Raw genomic sequence first — 24,945 nt, 5'->3', positions numbered from 1 at the left:
TGGCCGTAGGCGATTGTGCGCCCTACTTTCAACTCTCTTGACAAAAGCCAAGGTGCTCACCTCGGGCAAACAAGCGGAAAAATACAACAGGTCGCCCATGCAAACAACAGGCTGGGAAAAAACCTACGGCACCTGGTATTCCCAGGCGGTCTCCCATCCAGGCACTAACCAGGCCCGACCCTTCTTAGCATCTGAGATCAGACGAGATTGGGCGCATTCAGGGTGTGGTGGCTGTAGGTGGTCATTCACCCTACTTTCAACTCTCTTGACAAAAGCCAAGGTGCTCATCTCGTTCAAACAAGCGGAAATATACAACAGGTCGCCCAAGCAAACAACAGGCTGGGAAAAAGCGTACAGCACCTGGTATTCCCAGGTGGTCTCCCATACAGGTACTAACCAGTCCTGACCTTGCTTAGCATCTGAGATCAGACGAGATAAGGTGCATTCAGGGTGATGTGGCTGTAGGTGATTGTGCACCCTACTTTCAACTCTCTTGACAAAAGCCAAGGTGCTCACCTCGGGCAAACAAGCGGAAAAATACAACAGGTCGCCCAAGCAAACAACAGGCTGGGAAAAAGCCTACGGCACCTGGTTTTCCCAGGCGGTCTCCCATCCAGGTACTAACCTGGCCCGACCCTGGTTAGCATCAGAGATCAGACAAGAGCGGGCGCATTCAGGGTGATGTGACCGTAGGCGATCAGGCACCCTACTTTCAACTCTCTTGACAAAAGCCAAATTGCTCACCTCGGGCAAACAAGCGGAAAAATACAACAGGTCGCCCAAGCAAACAACAGGCTGGAAAAAAGCCTATGGCACCTGGTATTCCCAGGCGGTCTCCCATCCAGGCCCGACCCTGCTTAGCATTCGAAATCAGACGAGATCGCGCGCATTCAGGATAATGTGGCCGTAAACAATTATGCTTTCTACTTTCAACTCTCTTGACAAAAGCCAAGGTGCTCACCTCGGGCAAACAAGCGGAAAAATAGAACAGGTCGCCCAAGCACACAACAGGATGGGACAAAGCCTACGGCAGCTGGTATTCCCAGGCGGTCTCCCATCCAGGTACTAACCAGGCCTGACCCCGCTTAGCATCCGAGATCAGACGAGATCGGGCGCATTCAGGGTGATGTGGCTGTAGGCAATAGCGCACCCTACTTTCAACTCTCTTAACAAAAGCCAAGGTGCTCACCTCGGGCAAACAAGCGGAAAAATACAACAGGTCGCCCAAGCAAACAACAGGCTGGGAAAAAGCCTATGGCACCTGGTATTCCCAGGCGGTCTCCCATCTAGATACTAACCAGTAGTGATGGCCGAACGGTTCGCCCGGCGGTCGTTTCGTGGCGAATTTCGGTCGATCGTGGTCCGCTCGTTTCGCGGACTATTGGCGTCGTTCGCCCCGGCGGACTTACGTGTTTAATGTGTAAAAGAACTTTGACCTATGATGACACATCCATCATGGGGTACAGGACAGCCAATTGAGACATGACAGCACATGAACACTTGGACATTCCCCCTAACTTATAAATACACCCGATCCGGCGGCCATTTTGCATTCTTTCTTCTGTCACTGTAGGGAAAGGTTGCTGTTTGGAGCAGAGACAGATAAACTGCTAGCTATTTGGTACACAAAAGTTCTTTTCAGGACTGGTATAGGTGTTAGGTGTATATAGGTTTGCTGTGCTACTGATTGTTGCAGCAGCCTGAGTGTCTTTTGTCAGTTTAGAGAAAGGGACAGAGCGCTGTGTCTGCTGCTATTTTAGCGATAGCCAGATTAGTCATCATCATCATCATCATTAGCTGTTACTATCAGGTCCACAAAAGAGCTATTCCAGTAACCAGTAATTGTTCCAGTCTCCTCTGTTTTGCCAGTTTGTATAGGGAAAGGAAGGAAGCAGTGTGTTAGGCAGTGAGGGTCAGTTTAAAGAGTTGCTGTTACTATTAGTTCCTCAAAGGTTCTGGACTGGTATCAGTGGTACGGTAATAGGCTTGTACACGTATAATATTCTTTCTTCCAAATATAGAAAGAATATTATACTTGACTGCTGCTCATCTGCTGCAGTCTGCTAATCAGTCACAACTCACTTGTTCCACAAAGCTCTTTATCAGGACTGGTAACTTGGTCTGTGTAGGGTGCTACAGTACATAGGGTTGAGTGCGGTACAGTCTGCTGTTCTGTAAGGACCACTACCGGTCCACAATAGATAGGGTTGAGGTGCACCACTGCTGACCGCTGCCCTATACTGCAGCAGTCCTTCAGCAGTATAGGGACTGACGTACAGTCTGCTAATCAGTCACACACAACCTACTTGGTCCACAAAGGTCCTTATAAGGACTGGTAACTTGGTGTAGGGTGCTACAGTACATAGGGTTGAGTGAGGTACAGTCTGCTGTTCTGTAAGGACCGGTATCGGTCCACAATACATAGGGTTGAGGTGCACCACTGCTGACCGCTGCCCTATACTGCAGCAGTCCTTCATCGGTATAGGGACTAAGAGATTTGTCACAGGGTCATTTAAAAAATGACAGGCAGAGGAAGAGGCAGGCCCTTCCGCAGGGGTGGTAGGGGTAGGGCAGGAGCAACAGCCTTGAGCCAAAGTGGGAAGTTGCAGAAGGTGCGTTCAATTACTTTAAAGGACGCACCAGACTTGGTTGAGTGGCTCACTCAGCCTTACTCTTCTGCACCCTCCTCATCCTCTCGATCTGCACCCTCTTCTTCACTCTCTGCTATGTGCACCCCCAAAGACACTACCACCAACAACACCACCACCACCACCACATACCTTCTGCTTGAGTCACAGGAATTATTTTCCGATCCATATCAAGAGGACATTTCTGATGCGCAGCCACTCTTGGTATTGGATCAGGAAGAGGAGGTAGCAACAACCACTACTCAGCAGTCTGACGACAGTACCCAGATCAGCCCAAGGAGGAGGTTGGTCCCCGGTGTTGCTGCCTACTCCGAGATCTCTACTTATAGCGGTGGGGAAGGTGACGTTGATGATGACGTGTCTAGTGATGTCACGTGGGTGCCCACAAGAGAGGATGAGGAGGGGAGTTCAGAGGGAGATATGGACCAGCAGATAGGGAGGAGAAGCAGGAATAACTTACATTGCACAGGAGGGACAAAGCAGACTGCAAATGTATCAGGAGCGAGTCATCGACCATGTACGGTTACATCTGGCACTCCCATGACACCGGCACATGGCTCCGCAGTGTGGGCTTTTTTTAACGTGTCCGCTGCTGACAATAGCGTTGCCATCTGCAATCTTTGCAGTCAACGCATTAGTCGCGGTAAGCCCAACACTCACCTAGGGACGACCGCCTTAAGAAGGCACATGGGCAGCCATCACCGAGCCGAGTGGGAGCAACGGAACACACAAAGCCACACTGCAGGCTCTCACCGTCCAGCCTCGTCTTCTACTTCTCCTTCTCCTCACAATTGTCCTCCACTCCACCTTCCATCACGCCAAGCTCACGTTTTTCTGCAAAAAGGCAGGCTTCTGTGGGCCTAATGTTCGAGCGTAAAAAAATTATGACGCCGGATAACCCTCTTGCCCAACGATTGACGGCTGGCTTGTCAGAACTCATAGCCCACCAACTACTGCCATATAAACTGGTGGACTCGGAGGCCTTTCGCAAATTTGTGGCCATTGGAACACCACAATGGAAGGTCCCAGGAAGGAAGTATTTCTCAGAGAAGGGCATCCCAGAGCTATATGGCCATGTTCAGCGGCAAGTGAATGTATCTCTGGCACACAGTGTCGGTGCCAAGATCCATCAGACCACAGACACGTGGTCTAGCAAACACGGGCAGGGAAGGTATATCACTTTTACTGCCCACTGGGTGAACCTTCTGACGGCCGTCAAGCATGTAACCCGTGGCACCCGTGTAGATTTGGTTTTACCGCCACGGATTGCATGCAGGCCTGACTCTTCTTCTCCTCCTCCTCCTACTCCATCCTCCTCCCTCTCCTCCTCAGCTGCCTCCTCCTTTTCTGCTGCTAGCGTCTCTTCCGCTGCACCGCCCAAGCTCCCCAGAACCTATTCCACATGCCAGGTGAGACGTTGCCATGCCGTGCTGCGTCTGTTGTGCCTGGAAGCCAAGAGCCACACTGGCCCGGCACTCCTTTCAGCTTTGCGTTCACAGGCAGATCAGTGGCTAACACCACTCAATTTGACAGTTGGTAAAGTGGTGTGTGACAACGGTGCCAATCTGCTTAGCGCATTGAAACAGGGCAAAATCACGCATGTGCCATGCATGGCACACGTCTTAAACTTGGTCGTGCAGCGATTCCTTGTCAAATACCCTGGGGTCCAGGACATCTTGCGGCAGGCAAGGAAAATCTCGGCCCATTTCAGAAGATCTTACACGGCCATGGCTCGCCTTGCTGACATTCAGCGGCGACACAATCTGCCGGTCGGACGTCTTATTTGCGATTGCCCGACGCGATGGAACTCAACCTTCTATATGCTTGATAGGCTGCTCCAGCAGAAACGTGCAGTTAACGTCTACCTGTATGAACTCTGCAAAAGAAACGGTTCTGGGGAGCTGGGGTTTTTTTCACCACGCCAGTGGCAGCTCATGCGCGACACATGCAGACTTCTGCGGCCATTTGAGGAGATCACCAAACTGGTCAGTCGCAGCCATGGCGCCATCAGTGACATGGTACCTTATGCCTTCTTTATGGAGCGTGCATTGCGTCGTGTCATTGATCAGGCTGTGGAGGAGCAGGAGCGGGAAGATGAGGAAGTCGCAATGCTGGATGAATTCCCAGGGGGGGCTACTCTATCTGAGACAAGTCAACAACAGGAGTCTGAAGAGGAGTCAGAGGAGGATGGTGCCGGGGTGGATGAGGAGGAGCATGAAGAGCGTGCTTTAAACCTTTCTGGGATCCCTGTTGTGCGTGGATGGGGAGAGGAGAATGAAGAGGACGACATTATCCTGGATGATGAGCAGGAGCCAGGCCACCACACCGCTTCCACTTTAGTGCAAATGGGGGCCTTCATGCTCCAGTGTTTTAATAGGGACCCCCATATAAAAAGCATGAGGGTCAAGGACCAGTACTGGGTGGCAACGTACTTAGACCCCTGGTACAAACACAAAATGGCGGAAATGTTACTGCCGTCGCAGAGGGCTGTCAGAATGCAGCACTTCCAGGCCTTGCTTCGAGAAATGCTGCATTCTGCTTTTGCATGCGCTGGCAGAGGAGCAATTCCCACTCCCAGAGAAGGATTTGCGGGCACCAATCTAACAGCGCCTGCAAGAAGAGGCCGGTTTGAAGATGTGTTGGTGACTTCGGATATGAGGTCATTCTTTCAGCTGACCCATCGACAGGTGTCATCCGGATCCAGCATCAGGGAACGCCTAGACCATCAGGTGTCCGACTACATCGGGTTAACGGCCGATGTGGACGCTCTGAGGAGTGATGAACCCCTGGACTACTGGGTGGGCAGGCTTGACCTCTGGCCAGAGCTTGCCCAATTTGCAATCGAACTGTTGGCTTGCCCCTCATCCAGTGTCCTGTCCGAAAGGACGTTCAGCGCAGCAGGGGGGATCGTGACCGATAAGCGTACTCGCCTAGCTCACGACAGTGTTAACTACCTCACATTTCTAAAAATGAACGAGGCATGGATCTCGGAGGAATTCAACACATGTGACCAGTAGGCCATGTATATGTCTATAAACATTTTTTTTTAATCAAGCACACAGACCTTCTTTCTTCATTTGGCTCACTTCCTTGTCCCAGAAAAGCACACCGTACTATATGCCCCTACCCTCCTCTTTGAAGAGGTTGAGCGGTGTCATATTTCTACTGGGGCTGCTTATGAGGGGATCACACCATCCCTGTGCTGTGCTGACTTCCTCCTGGGGGTTCTTATTATGAGGGGATCACACCATCCCTGTGCTGTGCTGACTTCCTCCTGGGGGTTCTTATTATGAGGGGATCTGTCAGGAAGATCCTCCTCACGGACGTCCAAGCGGCGAAAGTCGCAGAAGATCTTTTGCCCAGTTTCAGGAGCGTTACCGCGATCGGCGGTGCGCGCGCGCGCGTGCGCGCGGGAGCGCGCGCGGCCGTTTGACGCAAATTGGCGCCAATAGCGCTATTTAGACTGGATCCATGCTTCTCTGCCTTGCTGCCTGATCAACAGCGTTCCTGTGCTTCCTGGTTGATCCGTATCTGAACCTGAAACCTGTATCTGTATCCTGATCCGTATCGAACCCGGCTTGTTCCCGATTCTGCTGTTTGCTGCCTGCCCCCCGACTTTGGCTTTGTACCCGACTACTCTTCTGGATTCCGTTTCTGTACCTGATCTGCCCGCCTGTGCCTGACCTGGACTGTTACACCATCCGTCAACTGTAAGTCGCTTGTTTACCGCTGTTGTACTACAGGACACCTCCCAGTCCTCCACAATATCTGGCTGTTACTTCCTCCACGGTTGTAGCCTTCCACCTTTGGCTGTAGACTATTGGACTCTTGCACTTCCGCAACATTACCTTTGCACCTGCATCCGCTGTCGGACTACAATACCCCTCCGTTGTTTGCTATTCCCTGCGACCACTTGTATAGCGTTGCTGGACTACAGGAATCCTTCTGCTGTCTGCTGAACCCTACCTCACCTTTACCTGCATTCTGACACCGGACTACAATACACCTCCTCGGTCTGCTGCTTCTTCCACCTGCTATCCAGTCAGGCACTTGTGCCCCTCTGTGCTCCCGAGCCCCTGTCATCTCTACCAGGGTCTCTCGAGTCAGAGGTCTACGAGAGGCCACTCCCTGCACTCCGGGCTCTGCCTTAAGGTACGTGACAGGATCACACCATCCCTGTGCTGTGCTGACTTCCTCCTGGGGGTTCTTATTATGAGGGGATCACACCATCCCTGTGCTGTGCTGACTTCCTCCTGGGGCTGCTTACGGTGCTGCTGTCAGTGCTGTATATCACGGTGCTGGTGTGAGTGCTTAATGTCACGCTTCTTATGTCAGTGCTCTCTGTCACGGTGCTGCTGTCAGTGCTGTATGTCACGCTTCTGATGTCAGTGCTCTCTGTCACGGTGCTGCTGTCAGTGCTGTATATCACGGTGCTGATGTCAGTGCTGTATGTCACGCTTCTGATGTCAGTGCTCTCTATCATGGTGTTGCTGTCAATGCTGTATGTCACGGTGCTGGTGTTAATACTTTATGTCACGCTGCTGATGTCAGTGCTCTGGATCACGGTGCTATTGTCAGATGCCTCTATCACGGTGCATGTGTCATTGCTGTATGTCACGCTGCTGGTGATCATCTCCTGCACCCTCTTCTTTGCCTACCCTGGTCCCTGACCTTCCCTCTCCTCCATTGCCTTCATGCGCTCCACAGTCCTGAATTGTCAGAACAATTTCCCATATAAAAAAAGAATGCTTGTAGTTATCGATCCCAAATTCACCTCATACATGTGTTATGTCATTGGCCATGTGGTGGGACTATGTTTGCCCAGCTAATAATTATCCTGTGGCTGCAAATTCGACCTAAATGTTTGAGAAGTTCGCCTCCCATTGAAGTCAATGGGGCCGGCCACGAACGTTCGGCTTCGCGAACGGTCGGCCTCGTTCGCGAAACGTCCCATCGGAAGTTCGTCCATCACTACTAACCAGGCTCGACCCTGCTTAGCATCTGAGATCAGACGAGAATGGGTGCATTCAGGGTGATATGGCCGTAGGTGATCGGGCACCCTACTTTCAACTCTCTTGACAAAAGCCAAGGTGCTCACCTCAGGCAACAAGCGGAAAAATACAACAGGTCGCCCAAACAAACAACAGGCTGGGAAAAAGCCTACAGCATCTGGTATTCCCAGGCGGTCTCCCATCCAGGTACTAACCAAGCCTGACCCTGCTTAGCATCCAAGATCAGACGAGATCGGGCTTATTCAGGGTGAAGTGGCCATAGGCGTTAGGGCATCCTACTTTCAACTCTCTTGACAAAAGCCAAGGTGCTCACCTCGGGCAAACAAGTGGAAAAATACAACAGGTCGCCCAAGCACACAACAGGCTGGGAAAAAGCCTACGGCACCTGGTATTCTCAGGCGGACTCCCATCCAGGTACTAACCAGGCCCGACCCTGCTTAGCATCCGAGATCAGACGAGATCGGGCACATTCAGGGTGTTGTGGCCGTAGGCAGTTATGCACCCTACTTTCAACTCTCTTGACAAAAGCCAAGTTGATCACCTCGGTCAAAAAAGCAGAAAATTACAACAGGTTGCCCAAGCAAACAACAGGCTGGGAAAAAGCCTACGGCACCTGGTATTCCCAGGTGGTCTCCCATCCAGGTACGACCATGCTTAGCATCTGAGATCAGACGACATCGGACGCATTCAGGGTGTTGTGGCAGTAGGCAATTGTGCACCCTACTTTCAACTCCCTTGACAAAAGCCAAGGTGCTCACCTCGGGCAAACAAGTGGAAAAATACAACAGGTCGCCCAAGCAAACAACAGGCTGGGAAAAAGCCTACGGCACCTGATATTCCCAGGCGGGCTCCCATCCAGGTACTAACCAGGCCCGACCCTGCTTAGCATCCGAGATCAGACGAGATAGGGCACATTCAGGGTGATGTGGCCGTATGCAATGATAAACCCTACTTTCAACTTTCTTGACAAAAGCCAAGGTGCTCACCTCGGGCAAACAAGCGGAAAAATACAACAGGTCGCCCAAGCAAACAACAGGCTGGGAAAAAGCCTACGGCACCAGGTATTCCCAGGCGGGCTCCCATCCAGGTACTAACAAGGCCCAACCCTGCTTAGCATCCGAGATCAGACGAGGTCGGGCGCATTCAGAGTGATGTGGCCGCAGGCGATCGTGTGCCCTACTTTCAACTCTCTTGACAAAAGCCAAGGTGCTCACCTCGGGCAAACAAGCGGAAAAATACAACAGGTCGCCCAAGCAAACAACAGGCTGGGAAAAAGCCTATGGCACTTGGTATTCCCAGGCGGTCTCCCTTCCAGGTACTAACCAGGCCCGACCCTGCTTAGCATCCGAGATCAGACAAGATTGGGAGCATTCAGGGTGATGTGGCTGTAGGCGACTGTGCACCCTACTTTCAACCTTCTTGACAAAAGCCAAGTTGCTCACCTCTGTCAAAAAAGCGGAAAAATACAGCAGGTCGCCCAAGCAAACAACAGGCTGGGAAAAAGCTTACGGCACCTGGTATTTCCAGGCGGTCTCCCATCCAGGTACGACCATGCTTAGCATCTGAGATCAGACGACATTGGACGCATTCAGGGTGTTGTGGCCGTAGGCAATTGTGCACCCTACTTTCAACTCTCTTGACAAAAGCCAAGGTGCTCACCTCGGGCAAACAAGTGGAAAAATACAACAGGTCGCCCAAGCAAACAACAGGCTGGGAAAAAGCCTACGGCACTTGGTATTCCCAGGCGGTCTCCCTTCCAGGTACTAACCAGGCCCGACCCTGCTTAGCATCCGAGATCAGACAAGATCGGGAGCATTCAGGGTGATGTGGCTGTAGGCGACTGTGCACCCTACTTTCAACCTTCTTGACAAAAGCCAAGTTGCTCACCTCTGTCAAAAAAGCAGAAAAATACAGCAGGTCGCCCAAGCAAACAACAGGCTGGGAAAAAGCTTACGGCACCTGGTATTCCCAGGCGGTCTCCCATCCAGGTACGACCATGCTTAGCATCTGAGATCAGACGACATTGGACGCATTCAGGGTGTTGTGGCCGTAGGCAATTGTGCACCCTACTTTCAACTCTCTTAACAAAAGCCAAGTTGATCACCTCGGTCAAAAAAGCAGAAAATTACAACAGGTCGCCCAAGCAAACAACAGGCTGGGAAAAAGCCTACGGCACCTGGTATTCCCAGGTGGTCTCCCATCCAGGTACGACCATGCTTAGCATCTGAGATCAGACGACATCGGACGCATTCAGGGTGTTGTGGCAGTAGGCAATCGTGCACCCTACTTTCAACTCTCTTGACAAAAGCCAAGGTGCTCACCTCGGGAAAACAAGTGGAAAAATACAACAGGTCGCCCAAGCAAACAACAGGCTGGGAAAAAGCCTACGGCACCTGATATTCCCAGGCGGACTCCCATCCAGGTACTAACCAGGCCCGAACCTGCTTAGCATCCGAGATCAGACGAAATAGGGCACATTCAGGGTGATGTGGTTGTATGCAATGATAACCCCTACTTTCAACTTTCTTGACAAAAGCCAAGGTGCTCACCTCGGGCAAACAAGCGGAAAAATACAACAGGTCGCCCAAGCAAACAACAGGCTGGGAAAAAGCCTACGGCACCAGGTATTCCCAGGCGGGCTCCCATCCAGGTACTAACAAGGCCCAACCCTGCTTAGCATCCGAGATCAGACGAGGTCGGGCGCATTCAGGGTGATGTGGCCGCAGGCGATCGTGTGCCCTACTTTCAACTCTCTTGACAAAAGCCAAGGTGCTCACCTCGGGCAAACAAGCGGAAAAATACAACAGGTCGCCCAAGCAAACAACAGGCTGGGAAAAAGCCTATGGCACTTGGTATTCCCAGGCTGTATTCCCAGGCGGTCTCCCTTCCAGGTACTAACCAGGCCCGACCCTGCTTAGCATCCGAGATCAGACAAGATTTGGAGCATTCAGGGTGATGTGGCTGTAGGCGACTGTGCACCCTACTTTCAACCTTCTTGACAAAAGCCAAGTTGCTCACCTCTGTCAAAAAAGCGGAAAAATACAGCAGGTCGCCCAAGCAAACAACAGGCTGGGAAAAAGCTTACGGCACCTGGTATTCCCAGGCGGTCTCCCATCCAGGTACGACCATGCTTAGCATCTGAGATCAGACGACATTGGACGCATTCAGGGTGTTGTGGCCGTAGGCAATTGTGCACCCTACTTTCAACTCTCTTGACAAAAGCCAAGGTGCTCACCTCGGGCAAACAAGTGGAAAAATACAACAGGTCGCCCAAGCAAACAACAGGCTGGGAAAAAGCCTACGGCACTTGGTATTCCCAGGCGGTCTCCCTTCCAGGTACTAACCAGGCCCGACCCTGCTTAGCATCCGAGATCAGACGAGATCGGGAGCATTCAGGGTGATGTGGCTGTAGGCGCCTGTGCACCCTACTTTCAACTCTCTTGACAAAAGCCAAGGTGCCCACCTCGGGCAAACAAGCGGAAAAATACAACAGGTCGCCCAAGCAAACAACAGGCTGGGAAAAAGCCTACGGCACCTGGTATTTCCAGGCGGTCTCCCATCCAGGTACTAACCAGGCCCGACCCTGCTTAGCATCTGAAATCTGACAATATCGGACACATTCAGGGTGATGTGGCTGTAGGCGATTGTGCATCCTACTTTCAACTCTCTTGACAAAAGCCAAGGTACTCACCTTGGGCAAACAAGCGGAAAAATACAACAGGTCGCCCAAGCAAACAACAGGCTGGGAAAAAGCCTACAGCACCTGGTATTCCCAGGCGGTCTCCCATCCAGGTACTAACCAGGCCCGACCCTGCTTAGCATCTAGAAGTGGGAATGTTCTGTACTCTGGGGTACTTATGCACTAACAATGGACTCTCCCTTCAACTGAATTCATAAGTAATGACAGAAGCACACAACTGTATTTTCATGCAATTAAAATCTATTAACTGGGTGACTTTATTACACAGCACCAGTTCTACTCTACTCTGCGCTGCTCTGCTCTACTCTACTATGTTCTACTCTACTCAGTGCTGCTCTTCTCTACTCTACTATGTTCTACTCTATTCTGCGCTGCTCTTCTCTACTCTACTATGTTCTACTCTACTCTGCGCTGCTCTTCACTACTATGTTCTACTCTACTCTGCTCTTCTCTACTATGTTCTACTCTGCGCTGCTCTTCACTATTATGTTCTACTCTACTCTGCGCTGCTCTTCTCTAATATGCTCTACTCTACTCTGCGCTGCTCTTCTCTACTCTACTGTACTCTGCTCTACTTTACTCATACACTTTTTGCAAACTTTGCATTGAAACAGGGATTTTCCTCTACTGTACTCTGCTCTACTCTACTCATACATTCCTTTGCAAACTTTGCATTAAAACAGGGATTTTTTTGTTCTCATACATTGCAATACATGTTTAAGCTGGCCAAGTGCATCAAAGTAATCCCTCTTTGGCGAGTCCCTACACTACTCTACCCTACTATGCACTGCTCTACTCTACACTTCTCTGCTCTGTGCTGCTCTTCTCTACTCTACTCTACTGCGTTCTTCTCTTCTCTATACTACTCTGTTCTACTTTGCTCTGCACTGCTCTTCTCTACTGTACTGTACTCTACTCATACACTCATTGCAAACTTTGCATTAAAACAGGGATTTTTTTTGTTCTCATAAATTGCAATACATGTTTAAGCTGGCCAAGTGCATCAAAGTATACAGTAATTGTCCTAATAATAAAAGTCAGCAGCTACAGAATTTGTAGCTGCTGACATTTAATTTTTTTTATGGGGAGGAGTAGAAGAGCCCTTTTCATTCATAGCTGGAGCTTAGTGCTGTTGATCCTCCTGCGGCCTTTTTTCCACCACTTCAACATTCCAATAATGGCTGCATGGCATTTCCCAGGGCTGGATTACTCATGGTGACAACAGTGGATCATGCCTACGGGCATGACTGCTTATACCAGCCTTTGTCAACCTTTTCAACACAGAGGAACCCTTGTAATACATTTCTGGTCCCAGGGAACCTTTGCTGAAAATTACTATATCTACAACTCATGATAAATTAGTGTGATGGGGAAGGGATCTCACCACTCCAGGAGCACACATGCAGGCTGTAAACTGTCTCTTCGGCTGGGAAGCCACAGGTCCTGGCTATTACCACTAGCAACAGACGAAAAACAAGCTCTGGACTGCCGCACTCTTCAGAAGACCACTTTCTTTTATTGGAAAATCACATCACAGCTCAACAAACACAGTGAACAAGGAAAAATTGCTGACGTTTCGCACTAGCTGTAGTGCTTATTCATCATGTTCGCTGTGTTTGTTGAGCTGTGATGTGATTTTCCAATAAAAGAAAGTGGGCTTCTGAAGAGTGTGGCAGTCCAGAGTTTATTTTTCGTCTGTTACATTAGTGTGATGGTCAGTGGGAAGTATGCTCCTTACACTTGTGGTCATTGGGAAGAATTACCCCCGACAGATCTCTAAAAAGAAGATCAATGGTGTCAGAGGGAACTTATCTGAGAGACAGAAATTGTTCATTGCTCAAGGAACCCCTAACAACCTCTGGAGCAACCCTAGTTGAGAAACACTGGCTTATACTGGGAGCGTTGTGACAGGGTGACAACACAGTCATACTACTGATTGATGGACACTGAGTTGTCACCCGATAACAGGATGTGCCCCGCACATGGGCCTTTATGGCAGGATCACTGGAGTTTACTACAGATTATTAAATAAATGTTTCTGAAATGGCAGTAACAGGTTAAAGAATGTGAGATTTTAGTGATTGGGTTTATAACTGCTATCTATTTGGATAAACTCTTGAAACACATGCCTTTTGCCTTTAAATTTTGGATTTCCTTTTTTATGAACGTAGTTATAGTATCCCATTCAGCAATTTCCCTTTATATCAATTGAACACGTGTGCCCTATCTGTTCTTTAATCTCTAGCACCATCTTGTGGTTGTAATACATAATACATGCAAAGTATTTAATCTGCTTCCTTCCGTCAGCCAGGAGAAGTCGCATTGAACTGAAACTTGTTCTGTAATGTTATGGATGTTTCATAACTTCTTAAGTTCCAAAAAAATCTAGTCCAGTTGAATGCGATTGACTTTTATCAGCTACGACCTGGATAAATGAGAATCATCACCTTCACCTTTTTTCCTTTTTTTTCAGTCTTTTATAATCTTCTTCCTTTTTTTTCTTTTTTTTAGGAGCATCGGTGTAATTACATATATTCTGTAAGTATTTTTTTTAGTACAATTCAAAGCACTATTTGTAACCAAGATGAGGATTGTTCGGGCTTTATATACTTTACTGTGCGGTTTGTTCATTGTCACATTGCCAATATACAAAAGGGATGGCCTTGTGATATAGCAATGCAATGCCAATACTGCATGGGGTATATTTTTACATATTATTTTTTATAAAATGATGTGGTAAATCAACAAACTCGATTTTTCTTTAAATTTATATAATATTTAATTTCCTGTATTATTGTGTAAAAAAATAAAACGTAGGGTCATAGATAGAGCATCCTGGGTGGTGGCCACCTTAAGTCACGGGAGTTGTCAACAAAGTATCTGCTCACCAGTGATAGACAGTGCAACAGGGAGAGGAAAGAGGAGAACCCTGATTGGCTGCATTGGCAGCTGAAGTTTGGCCCTGCCCATTGGCAAGAAGGATAGTGCTGGGGAAAGAAGAGGACCCTGATTGGCTGCATTGGCAGCTAGACCTTTTTACTGCCCCTTTGCAAGGAGGAGATGATGGGGAATAAGTAGGACCCTGATTGGCTGCAATGGCAGCTGGACTTTGGCCCTGCCCACTGGTAAGAAGGCTACGAGGACCCCAATTGGCTGCATTGCCAGCTAGACCTTTTCACTGCCCCTTTGCAAGGAGGAGATGATGGGGAATAAGTAGGACCCTGATTGGCTGCAATGGCAGCTGGACTTTGGCCTTACCCACTGGCGAGGAGGAAGTCCTATGAAAGAAGGACCCTGATTGGCTTCATTGGGAGTTGTACTTTGGCCTTGCCCACTGGCAAGAAGGAAGTACTGGGGAAAGAGGAGGACCATGCATTGCCAGCAAGACTTTTGCCCTGCCCATTTGCAAGGAGGAAGTGCTGGGGAATAAGTAGGACCCTGATTGGCTGCATTGACAACTGTAGTTTGGCCTTGCCCACTGGCGAAGAGGAAGGCCCATGATAGAAGGAGGACCCTGATTGGCTTCATTGGCAGCTATACTTTGTCCTTGCCCACTGGCAAGGAGGAAGTCCTATGAAAAGAGAAGGACGCTGATTGGCTGCTGTAGTTTGGCATTGCCCACTGGCAAGAAGTAAGTTGCGAGGAGAGAGGAGGACCCGGATTGGCTGCATTGCCAGCTAGACTTTTGCCCTGTCCATTTGCAAGGAGGGAGTGCTGGGGAATAAGTATGACCCTGATTGGTTGCATTGGCAGCTGGTCTTGCCCACTGGCAAGGAGGAAGTCCTATGAAAGGAGGAGGAACCTAATTGGCCCCTGACTTCATTGGCAGCTGGACTTTGGTCTAGAAGGAAGTCCCGGGGAAAGAAGAGGACCCTAATTGGCTGCATTGTCGGCTGGACGTTGACCCTGCCCACTGTCAAGGAAGAAATGCTGGGGAAAGAGGAACACCCCGATTGGCTTCATTGGCAGCTGGCCTTTAGCACTGCCTACTGGAGGAAGTGCTGGGGACAATGTGGGGTGCTGGAGGTGATCAGTGTCACCTGCAGCAGGTAAAGAGAGTTCTGGGAGACTGCACAGAGAACAGACAACACAGCTAAATCATCCAGGAGGTCGAAAGCCACGTGACCACGCTGACCAATTTAGAACTTCTTCTGAGCCCCATTCTTCTGGGATGGAATGTCAGAGGCAAGAAGAGATCCCTCATTGGTCAGCACAGTCACGTGGCCTCGCTGACCAATAACTGCTTGCCATTGCAAGCATTATGATGCTTATGGACTCCAGGGTTACTAGTTGCAGTGTATAGTGTACGGATCATCTAACCCAGTGGTCCTCAACTCCTATCCTCAGGACCCACTAACAGGCCACCTCCTCTGAGAGTGATGCAGTGGAAGTGTTGAACATAGAGGACATGGAGGCCTCAGTAGTGTGGTGGAACTTCTATAGTCCATCTGCCAAGCAGGGGACACAGGAAGCTGCAAAGCCGCTATAGTAAACAGTGATGTCACCCTCGTACCTAGACAGTGGATCACAAGACTGGCTGAACAGGATTACGGAACTTTATGGTGGTAAAGCAAATCACTTAGAAATTATTATAGCACCTTGAATTATCGAGAATGGCGCAGGTTGGGGATACAGCCAAACTACAAACCGCAGGTTGGGGATACGCCAAACTGTGGGGGGGGGGGTGTAGGATTATATTTAAAAAGGCCATAGGTCCAAAAATATCTGTGGCATCTCCTCAATGAGACGGAAGAGCCAACTAAGTGTAGTATATAGGAAACTACTTGATTTATTTTGTAGCTCTTTGGCTGGAGTTACTCTTAAAATGTTGGGCCAACTCAACCCTTCTATTCTCTCATTTTCAGCGGAATGTCGCCATTCCAAGGTGAAACTGACGCAGAAACGTTAACAAACGTAGTCGTGGGGAATTACGAATTTGAAGATCGCTTCTTTAAAGAAACCAGTGAAATGGCCAAAGACTTCATTCGACAGCTGCTGCTCAAAGATCCCAGGTTTGTCATCCAGACTGAACGCCATTATCGCCCTGCTGACCACGCACGGGGCGGGGTGGGCTTTTTATGGTCACACACCACACATATGCATCTACGGGGACTGAGGCGTCTGTGCCCGCTTTGCGCTCCCAGCACAGGGACTGAGCTGTCGTAGACAGCTTATGGCCTTAGTTTATGATCGGGAGCCGGTGGGACGGGGTCCCGATCATGTTATCACTGTGACAGTCAATCACAGTGATCATGTGGTCTGCCCCCCCCCCCCCTTCCAGCATTAAAGTGGTTGTAAACCATTCCAGTAAATAAACACATTTTCCATGCTGTCCTGCTTAACCACTTGCCTACTGGGCACTAGACATGTGCACTGCCGAAAAATTTGTTTTCGTTTCATTTGTTGATTTTTTTTATTTATTTTTTTCATTTTTTGGATCATTTGTTCTGATCGAAATTCGTTATTTTGAATAAATTCCTAAAAATCCAAAATGTTAAAATCCGAAAATTCGAAATCTGAAAATAAGAACGAAAATCTGAAAATACAAAAATTCGAAAGAACGAAAATTCGAAAATCCAAACTATCTAACTAATAATAACTAACTATTAAATTATAGGTATTGGAAATTTCTTTGAAACTTGGCTGTTAGTGAACATAAGGAATACAAATTTATCCGAAGTTAGGAATTATCCGAAATAACAAATGCTGCATGTAAATGAATGCAACGTAACAAAATAATAATAATAAATAATAATAATAAAGTATCATTATTATTTATTATTATTATTATTATTATTATTATTAATAATTTGTTACGTTACATTCCTTTAGATTCGGCTTTTGTTATTTTGGACAATTTGTAACCTCGGATAAATTCCGTTACGTTCACGAACAGCCAAATTTGAAAGGAAATTCTAATAACTATAATTTAATAGGCAGTAATAGTTATTTAATAGTTCGTTCTTATTTTTGGATTTTCGTTACCACTTGAAGCCCACCCTATAGCCGAAAGACAGCTACAGCGCAGGCTTAACCACTTCAGACCAGAGCATTATTTTTGCGATTCGGCACTGTGTCGCTTTAACTGACAATTGCACGGTCGTGCGAGGTTGCACCCAAACAAAATTGACATCCTTTGTTCCCCACAAAAAACAGAGCTTTCTTTTAGTGGTATTTGATAACCCCTGCGGTTTTTATTTTTTGTGATATAAATAAAAAAAGAGCGACAATTTTGAAAAAACAAAAAAAACACAATATTTTGTACTTTTTGCTATAATAAATATCCCCATTTTTTTTTAAAAAAAAGCTAAATTTTTCTCAGTTTAAGCCGATATGTATTTTTCTACATATTTTTGGTAAAAGAAAAAAAAAATCGCCATAAGCGTATATTGATTGGTTTGCGCAAAAGTTCTAGCGTCTACAAAATAGGGGATAGATTTATAGCAAATTTATTTTTTTTTTTTTACTAGTAATGGGGGCGATCTGCGATCCTTGACTGCGACATTATGGTGGACGCATTGGACAATTTTGACATGTTTTTGGGACCACTGGCATTGATACAGCAATCAGTGGTATAAAAATGCACCGACTTCTGTATAAATGTCACTGGCATTGAAGGGGTTAACCACTAGGGGCGATCAAGGGGTTAACTGTGTTCCCTGGGAGGTGATTCTAACTGAAGGGGGGAGGGGACTGACTAGAGGAAGTGACAGATCGTGGTTCCTAGCTCATAGGAACACACGATCTGTCACTCCTGTCAGAACAGAGATTTGTGTGTTTACGCACACTTGTCCCTGATCTGTGTCTCCTGCTCACAATCGCTCGTGGCTGGCGGTCACCTCGACCGTCGTGCCACGAGCATCGGCACCCCCAGCTGTGCAGCGGGCGAGCGCGCGCCTGCTATCCTGCCCCCGCGGTAGGGTTGCCACCTGTCCAGGATTCACCCGGACAGTTCGGGTTTGGAATCATGCGTCCGGGTTTCAGACTGCCTGAAACCCGGACACATTATTTAGACTGGACTATGGCTTCCCAGCAAGGTTGCTAGCAGCAGTTGTCTAAGCTGAGGGTGTCTGGTACTATTTTTACAGCGTCTAAAGCCAGCATTAACAAACCTTGCCCCCCCCCAAAACACACACACAGACGGGAGAGGAGAGAGGGCTAAATCTGCACCTCTTCCCCCCACCCCTACTCCTCTGTGTCTGCCCACACTCCAAATTTCTAGCCCTAACTTTCCTTTTCTGAGGCACAGCGCTGGGGATTGTTGTCCAGCAGCCTCAGATATATCTAGATGAGAGGTGCTGACTGCCAAGGGGTGAGTGAGCTCACCATCCATCCCTGTCTGTGACTCAAGTCTCCCCTCATCTCTTTCCTACCTCTGAGTAAGCACACTAAGGTATTTCAGGGTTCTCAGAGCACCCTTTACATCAGAGTTCCCCTTTAAACCAGAGGCCACAGTGTTTCCCCTTACATCAGAGTCTTCTCCGTACATCAGAGTTCTCAGTGTTACCCCTTAAATCAGGGTTCCCAGAGCATCCTTTATGTTAGAAGCCCCAGAGTTCTTCCTTGCATCAGAGTCTGCAGAGTTCCCCCTTACAGTGAAAGAGAACTCTGCAAGTTCAGATGTAAAAGGGGAACTCTGTGGATCCAGATGTAAAGGGGGACTCTTGTTATTAACTTCAAATGATTAGAAAATGTTATTTAATAGCAAAATATATGTATAGTTTATACTATAAAAAAAAAAAAATGCTGTGCGCCGCTAAAGTGTTCGGGTTTGACTTGAAGAAAAGGTGGCAACCCTAGCCCGCGGGCCGACATATAGCTGTGACGGTTCACGCAAGGGAGCCAACCTGCCACAGTGTAACTGTGGTGGCTGGTCGGGAAGCAGTTAATTTGCCGGGAGGGCGTCCATAGACGTGCTGCCCGCGTGCCCCGCTCCGTGATCATTGGTCCCGGCCCTTTACCATGTGATCAGCTATCAGCCAATGATCGCCCCTGATGTTAACCCCTTCCCTACTAGTGTCATTAGTACAGTAACAGTGCGTTTTTTTAAGCACTGATCAATGTAATAATGTGACTGGTTCCCCAAAAAAGTGCCAGAAGTGTGTTAGGTGTCCAATTTGTCCGCTGCAATGTCGCAGTCACACTAAAAAAAACACTGATTGCTGCCATTACTAGTAAAAGAAAAACAGCCATAAAAATATCGTTTGTAGACGCGATAACTTTTGCACAAACGAATCAATATATTGCGATTTTTTTTTTCTGTTTTACCAAAAATATATAGAATACATATCAGCCTAAACTGAGGAAAAATTAGCTTTTTTAAAAAAAAAAAAAATGGGATATTTATTATAGCACAAAGTACAAAATATTGTGTTTTTTTCAAAATCGTCGCTATTTTTTTGTTTATAGTGCAAAAAAACCCCAAAAAAACGCTGGTGATCAAATACCAAGAAAGCTCGTAGGAAAAAAGATAAAAGGAGATCAATTTTATTTGGGTGCAACATTTCACAACCTCGCAATTGCCAGTTAAAGTAACGCAGTGCTGTATCAAAAAAAAAAATGGCTTGGTCATTGAAGGGAGGTAAACCTTCCGGGGGCTAAAAGAATCGGCCGCAATGCAACTCAACACCCAAAAAATATGTAGGCTGGTGTTTGTTGCAGCTCAGTGCGCTGCAATTGAGGTGCATGGAGGAGGGTGGTGCATTGCAGTGCAGATTTGTTGTTGCGATGCACTGAGTGCACCAATGCAATTCATCAATCAGGGCTCTGTTATGCAGAGCCGGTACAAGAGGTGGGTGCGAGGGACGGGTGCCCTGGGCGGCAGAGCCGGTAGAAGGGGTGGGCGAGAGGGAGGGATGGGTGCCCTGGGCAGCAGAGCTGGTACAAGGGGTGGGTGGGAGGGACTGGTGCCCTGGGCGGCAGAGCCGGTACAAGGGGTGAGCGGGTGCCCTGGGCAAAGTGTGAGAGGGGCAATATCAGGGCCGTCTTTAATGCAGGGCAAAAGCAGCTGCCCCTGAAGCCCACGCTGCCTTAGAATAGTTCTCCTAAGGGTAGAGGTCACGAACAAAGCTGTTCTGTCCTCGCCGTTTGCTCTCCCGGCTGGGTTAACACAAGCTACCACACTGACGGGAGAAGAGATGCGGGTTGTGTGTGTGTAAGAGTTGACTCATCTTGCTTCTCCCTCTGTCAGGAGCTGCAGGATCAGAGTGGCTGGCCTGTGATAGGGAGAGAGGCAGATCGGTGGTCCGGGGGTATACAGAGGAGGCTATGGAAGGGGGGTGGTATACAGAGGAGGCTACAGACAGGGGAGTATACAGAGGTGACTATGGAAGGGGGGTGTACAGAGGTGGCTGTGGACAGGGGGTTATACAGAGGAGGCTATGGAAGGGGAGGTATACAGAGGAGGCTATGGAGGGGGTATACAGAGGTGGCTGTGGACAGGGGGGTATACAGAGGAGGCTATATAAGGGGGTTATACATAGGTGGCTGTGGACAGGGGGTTATACAGAGGTGGTTATAGAAGGGGGGTATACATAGGTGGCTGTGGACAGGGGGTTATACAGAGGAGGCTATGGAAGGGGGGTATACAAAGGAAGCTATGGAAGGGGGGGTATACAGAGGAGGCTATGGAAGGGGGGTATACAGAGGAGGCTATGGAAGGGGGGTATACAGAGGAGGCTATGGAAGGGGGGTGTACAGAGGAGGCTATGGAAGGGGGGTGTACAGAGGAGGCTATGGAAGGGGGGTGTACAGAGGAGGCTATGGAAGGGGGGTGTACAGAAGAGGCTATGGAAGGGGGGTGTACAGAGGAGGCTATGGAAGGGGGGTATACAGAGGAGGCTATGGAAGGGGGTGTACAGAGGAGGCTATGGAAGGGGGAACAGAGGAGTCTATGGAAGGGGGTGTACAGAGGAGGCTATGGAAGGGGGGTGTTCAGAGGTGGATGTGGAAGGGGGGTATACAAAGATGGCTGTGGACGGGGGGGGTGTATACAGAGGTGGATGTGGAAGGGGGGTGTACAGAGGTGGCTATGGAAGGGGGGTATATAGAGGAGGCTGTGGACAGGGGGGGGCACAGAATTGGCTGTGGACAGGAGGGATACAGACGTAGGCGGGGGGTAGAGAGGTGGATGGGGAGTACAGAGGTGGCTGTGGATGGTGGGGTACAGAGGTGGCTGTGGATGGGGGGGTACAGAGGTGGCTGTGGATGGGGGGTACAGAGGTGGCTGTGGATGGGGGGGTACAGACGTGGGCGGAGGGTAGAGAGCTGGACGGGGGGGTACAGAGGTGTCCGTGGACAGGGGGGCTATACAGAGTGTATGTTTTTTTGGGATGTTGGGGTGAAGAGCAAAATTGCATGGGGGGGGAGCCCAGGAAAATGCTTGCCCAGGGTCCAAACAATATTAAAGACAGCCCTGGGCGGGTTGTTAACAGGCATAAGAGTAACAATAGTGTGTGTGGGGGGGGTCATGTAAAGGGTGAAATACTGTGTGTAGGGTGATAATTGAATTTGTAGTGTTTTAAGTATATTCTTGTTTTGAAAAGACATTGATTCTTTCTTAAAAACGGGGGGTGGGGGCGCAGATTGTCATCTTCGCCCTGGGCACCAAATGGCCTTGTCCCAGCACTGCCGTCATGAAGGGGCCCTAAGGGCCACAATAATTCTACTTACTCCTTAGCGGTTCTCTGACGCGCTCCACGATCTCGATGGTCTGATTCATGACCACTTGCACACCACAGGCGCTGGAATTCGTGACCCGCTGAACGTTCTCCAACACGTTGGCAGCTGGTCCGTTCATGGCCATGGAAAGGATGATGAGCAGGATGATGGTCCTCGCGTATCCTAAGAGAGAGAGAGAGAGAATTTTTTTTTTTTAATTAATACAAGACATTTTTTAGAACAAGAACTGGATTGCATGAAACGTCTGCACCATGCGACTGGGCATGCGACCTGCATTGGAGGCGTCATTAACTTAACATTGACCCCGTTGCCTTCTGGGATACACATGTCCCAAAAGGCAACGGGGCCGCTCAGCGAAGAGGAGGAACTCGGAATAGGAAGAGGCAGATTAGGAAGACTGCTTAGCAACAGCGTTTCAGGTAAGTGAATTATTTTTCTTTTTTATTTTATTATTATTATTTTTTTTTATTATTTTATCAATTAATTATTATTTTTTTTTTGGGTGGCCCTCCACTTTAAGGTGTCAAAATAAAAAAATAAAAAAGAGGAAGAAACGCACAAGTATGCATTGAAAATGTATAAAAATGAGCGTGAAAGTACATGGAAAAAATGCGTCGGTAATGCAGAAACTGCAGCGTGAAAAAGCCCCGAGTGTGGTAACGTACTGTCTTTGGGTTCATCTACACCAGGTGCTTTCCAGTGCGTTTCTGAAATCGCTTCTGGAACACATGTGCGGTGTTCGCTGTGTATTTATATGGCCCTGAAGGATAACGACGCCCAAAACAGACAGTGATCACCATGTATTGCAATGGCCCTTTGTACTAGAGTTGCCACCTCATCCCTTTAAACCCGAACACATATGAATTACACGGGTTCCGAGGCTAATTTAATGCAGATAAGGCACCAAGCAGGGGCAGACTCACAATTCACCAAGGGGCCCCATCAGGGTTGCCAGCCTCAATAAAACTAGGGACAGTATGTAAAAATCTGCATTTTTTAAAAAAATCCCAAGATTATAGCTGCCCCGCCTCTCCAGTACCTTTTCAGTGTGTGTCTATGTGTATTCTGTGTGTGTGTGTATATACTGTGTGGCCATAATCTATTGCCCGGGGGCCCCATAATCTCCTATTGCCTGGGGGCCCCATAATCTCCTATTGCCCAGGGGGGGGCCCATAATCTCCTATTGCCCAGGGGGGGAGCCCATAATCTCCTATTGCCCAGGGGGGGGGCATAATCTCCTATTGCCCAGGGGGGGCCCATAATCTCCTATTGCCCAGGGGGGGCCCATAATCTCCTATTGCCCGGGGGCCCCATGAGTTTTCAGTCTGCCCCTGGCACCAAGTGAGTTTAATTACCACCTTAAACAGCCCCAGAACCCGTGTAATTAATATGTGTTCGGAGGGATGAGGTGGCAACCCTACCCTGGTTCATACCAGTGCTTCTAACAGAAGTGCGACCTGCACCAGAATGCTTCAAAAGCATGAAAATGCACCAAAGTGCACATTGTCCTAATGAAAATAAAGTGTTTTTAAGTCTCAAAACCCAAAAAAATAAAAAGAGGAAAAAAAATGCCACTGGAACTCTTAAAAACGCATCACGAAAACCCAAAACCTATTGGAGACCTCTAGAAACTCACCGGAAAAGAGATGGGACATCATCAAGAAGACGGTGACCCGGATGTTGATGGAGAAGGCCATGCCGATGCAGAGGAAGAAGCCCATGGCGATGGTGGAGTAGATGCAGAAGTAGATGTTGTAGTTCTCGTAGAAGATCACCAGATAGCCGTAGATGCTGATGAGGACCAAGCCCATCAGGAACGCAAAGAAGCTGGATAGGAATTTGGCCCACCGGCCCCTCTCCTTCAGCCCTCCGGCTCTTTTGTCGTCGTCGTCGAAATGGTCAAGCCCTGTGATCTGAGTGGGGTCCTTCAGATCGGCGGCCCTGGGGCACCAATCCGGGCAGCAGTCCCGGTCACAGATCTCGGAACACTGGCAACATTGCGAACAGGTGCCGCAGCAGGCCCGGAACGCAATGCACGGGTTGACGTAGGAGCAGAACGTCCTACAACACCCGCCCACATACTCACGAGGGCTCTGATAGGTGCGGCTCATTTTTTTTGTATCTTTGGTAAATTACCAATAAAAATACTAAAGATCGCAAAAAAAAGCAAAGTACTACTGGTTATCACCAGGTACAAATATCAGTTACTTCCGCTGAGATTTCCCAAAAAAACTTGAGAATTCCAAAGAATTATGAGAGCGTCACAAAGACACAACCTCACTCTTCCAGCCGTAGCACTAACTGACACTGACAGCCTGCAACCGCTAAAGGTTATCTGTGCCTGCTCTGATGTCACTAGTGGGAGGAGCCAATCACTGCGCAGGAAAACAGAGACACTGTTGCCATAGCAACAGTGGCAGTTGGGAGCTCAGAATATGAATCTGGCAGATAGAAAAAAAAACTTAACCCCTTCCTGTCCACAACAAATCTTTTCACCTTTCAAACACTTGTTCAATTCTGCAATTTTTTAAATAGAAAATAATATATTATGACGTGTTCACCACTCACTGTTATCTCACATGTATATTATTATTTATTATTATTAAGTGTTCTTATAAAGCAGGCATGTCCAAAGTCCGGCCCCACGATCCGGTTTTGAACGGCCCGGCCGGTGTTCTGGGATGAGAGCGACCGCGCAATTGTCAGTTAAAGCGACTCAGTGCCGAATCGCAAAAAAGGGGGTAAATCCCTCCAGGGTTGAAATGGTTAAATAAAGAGTGGGGGGGTCACACAGTGACGTCACGTGTCATCAAAAGCGGCCTTACTGTGACGACAACGATCCACCGCGAAATTCAACCTAATTTCCGGTCGGAAGTCCCACCGAGTTCTCCTCCACGCCATGTTA

The 24,945-nt window shown here is 48.5% G+C and overlaps 1 protein-coding gene, 1 non-coding gene and 13 pseudogenes across 5 annotated transcripts in view; all 15 read right to left on the bottom strand.

Annotated features, from left to right (window-relative positions):
- Positions 1 to 24,945, bottom strand: part of LOC143973424 (uncharacterized) — a 107,120-nt gene that overhangs the window by 40,836 nt on the left and 41,339 nt on the right. The window lies entirely within an intron of this gene.
- LOC143973496 (5S ribosomal RNA) lies at positions 121 to 239 on the bottom strand (annotated as a pseudogene).
- On the bottom strand, positions 349 to 467 carry LOC143973497 (5S ribosomal RNA; annotated as a pseudogene).
- On the bottom strand, positions 577 to 695 carry LOC143973478 (5S ribosomal RNA; annotated as a pseudogene).
- Positions 1,022 to 1,140, bottom strand: LOC143973477 (5S ribosomal RNA; annotated as a pseudogene).
- On the bottom strand, positions 7,806 to 7,924 carry LOC143973491 (5S ribosomal RNA; annotated as a pseudogene).
- Positions 8,034 to 8,152, bottom strand: LOC143973499 (5S ribosomal RNA). The gene has a single exon (XR_013272062.1). It is a non-coding gene; the product is annotated as a 5S ribosomal RNA (ribosomal RNA).
- LOC143973476 (5S ribosomal RNA) lies at positions 8,479 to 8,597 on the bottom strand (annotated as a pseudogene).
- LOC143973471 (5S ribosomal RNA) lies at positions 8,707 to 8,825 on the bottom strand (annotated as a pseudogene).
- On the bottom strand, positions 8,935 to 9,053 carry LOC143973493 (5S ribosomal RNA; annotated as a pseudogene).
- On the bottom strand, positions 9,380 to 9,498 carry LOC143973472 (5S ribosomal RNA; annotated as a pseudogene).
- LOC143973500 (5S ribosomal RNA) lies at positions 10,042 to 10,160 on the bottom strand (annotated as a pseudogene).
- LOC143973465 (5S ribosomal RNA) lies at positions 10,270 to 10,388 on the bottom strand (annotated as a pseudogene).
- On the bottom strand, positions 10,956 to 11,074 carry LOC143973456 (5S ribosomal RNA; annotated as a pseudogene).
- On the bottom strand, positions 11,184 to 11,302 carry LOC143973501 (5S ribosomal RNA; annotated as a pseudogene).

Source organism: Lithobates pipiens, unplaced genomic scaffold (assembly GCF_037356315.1).
Source record: "Lithobates pipiens isolate NorthernLeopardFrog02 unplaced genomic scaffold, aLitPip1_a1.2 Scaffold_82, whole genome shotgun sequence".
In the NCBI taxonomy this organism is placed as follows: Eukaryota; Metazoa; Chordata; class Amphibia; order Anura; family Ranidae; genus Lithobates; species Lithobates pipiens.
This window is presented reverse-complemented; position numbering and strand designations above follow the sequence as displayed.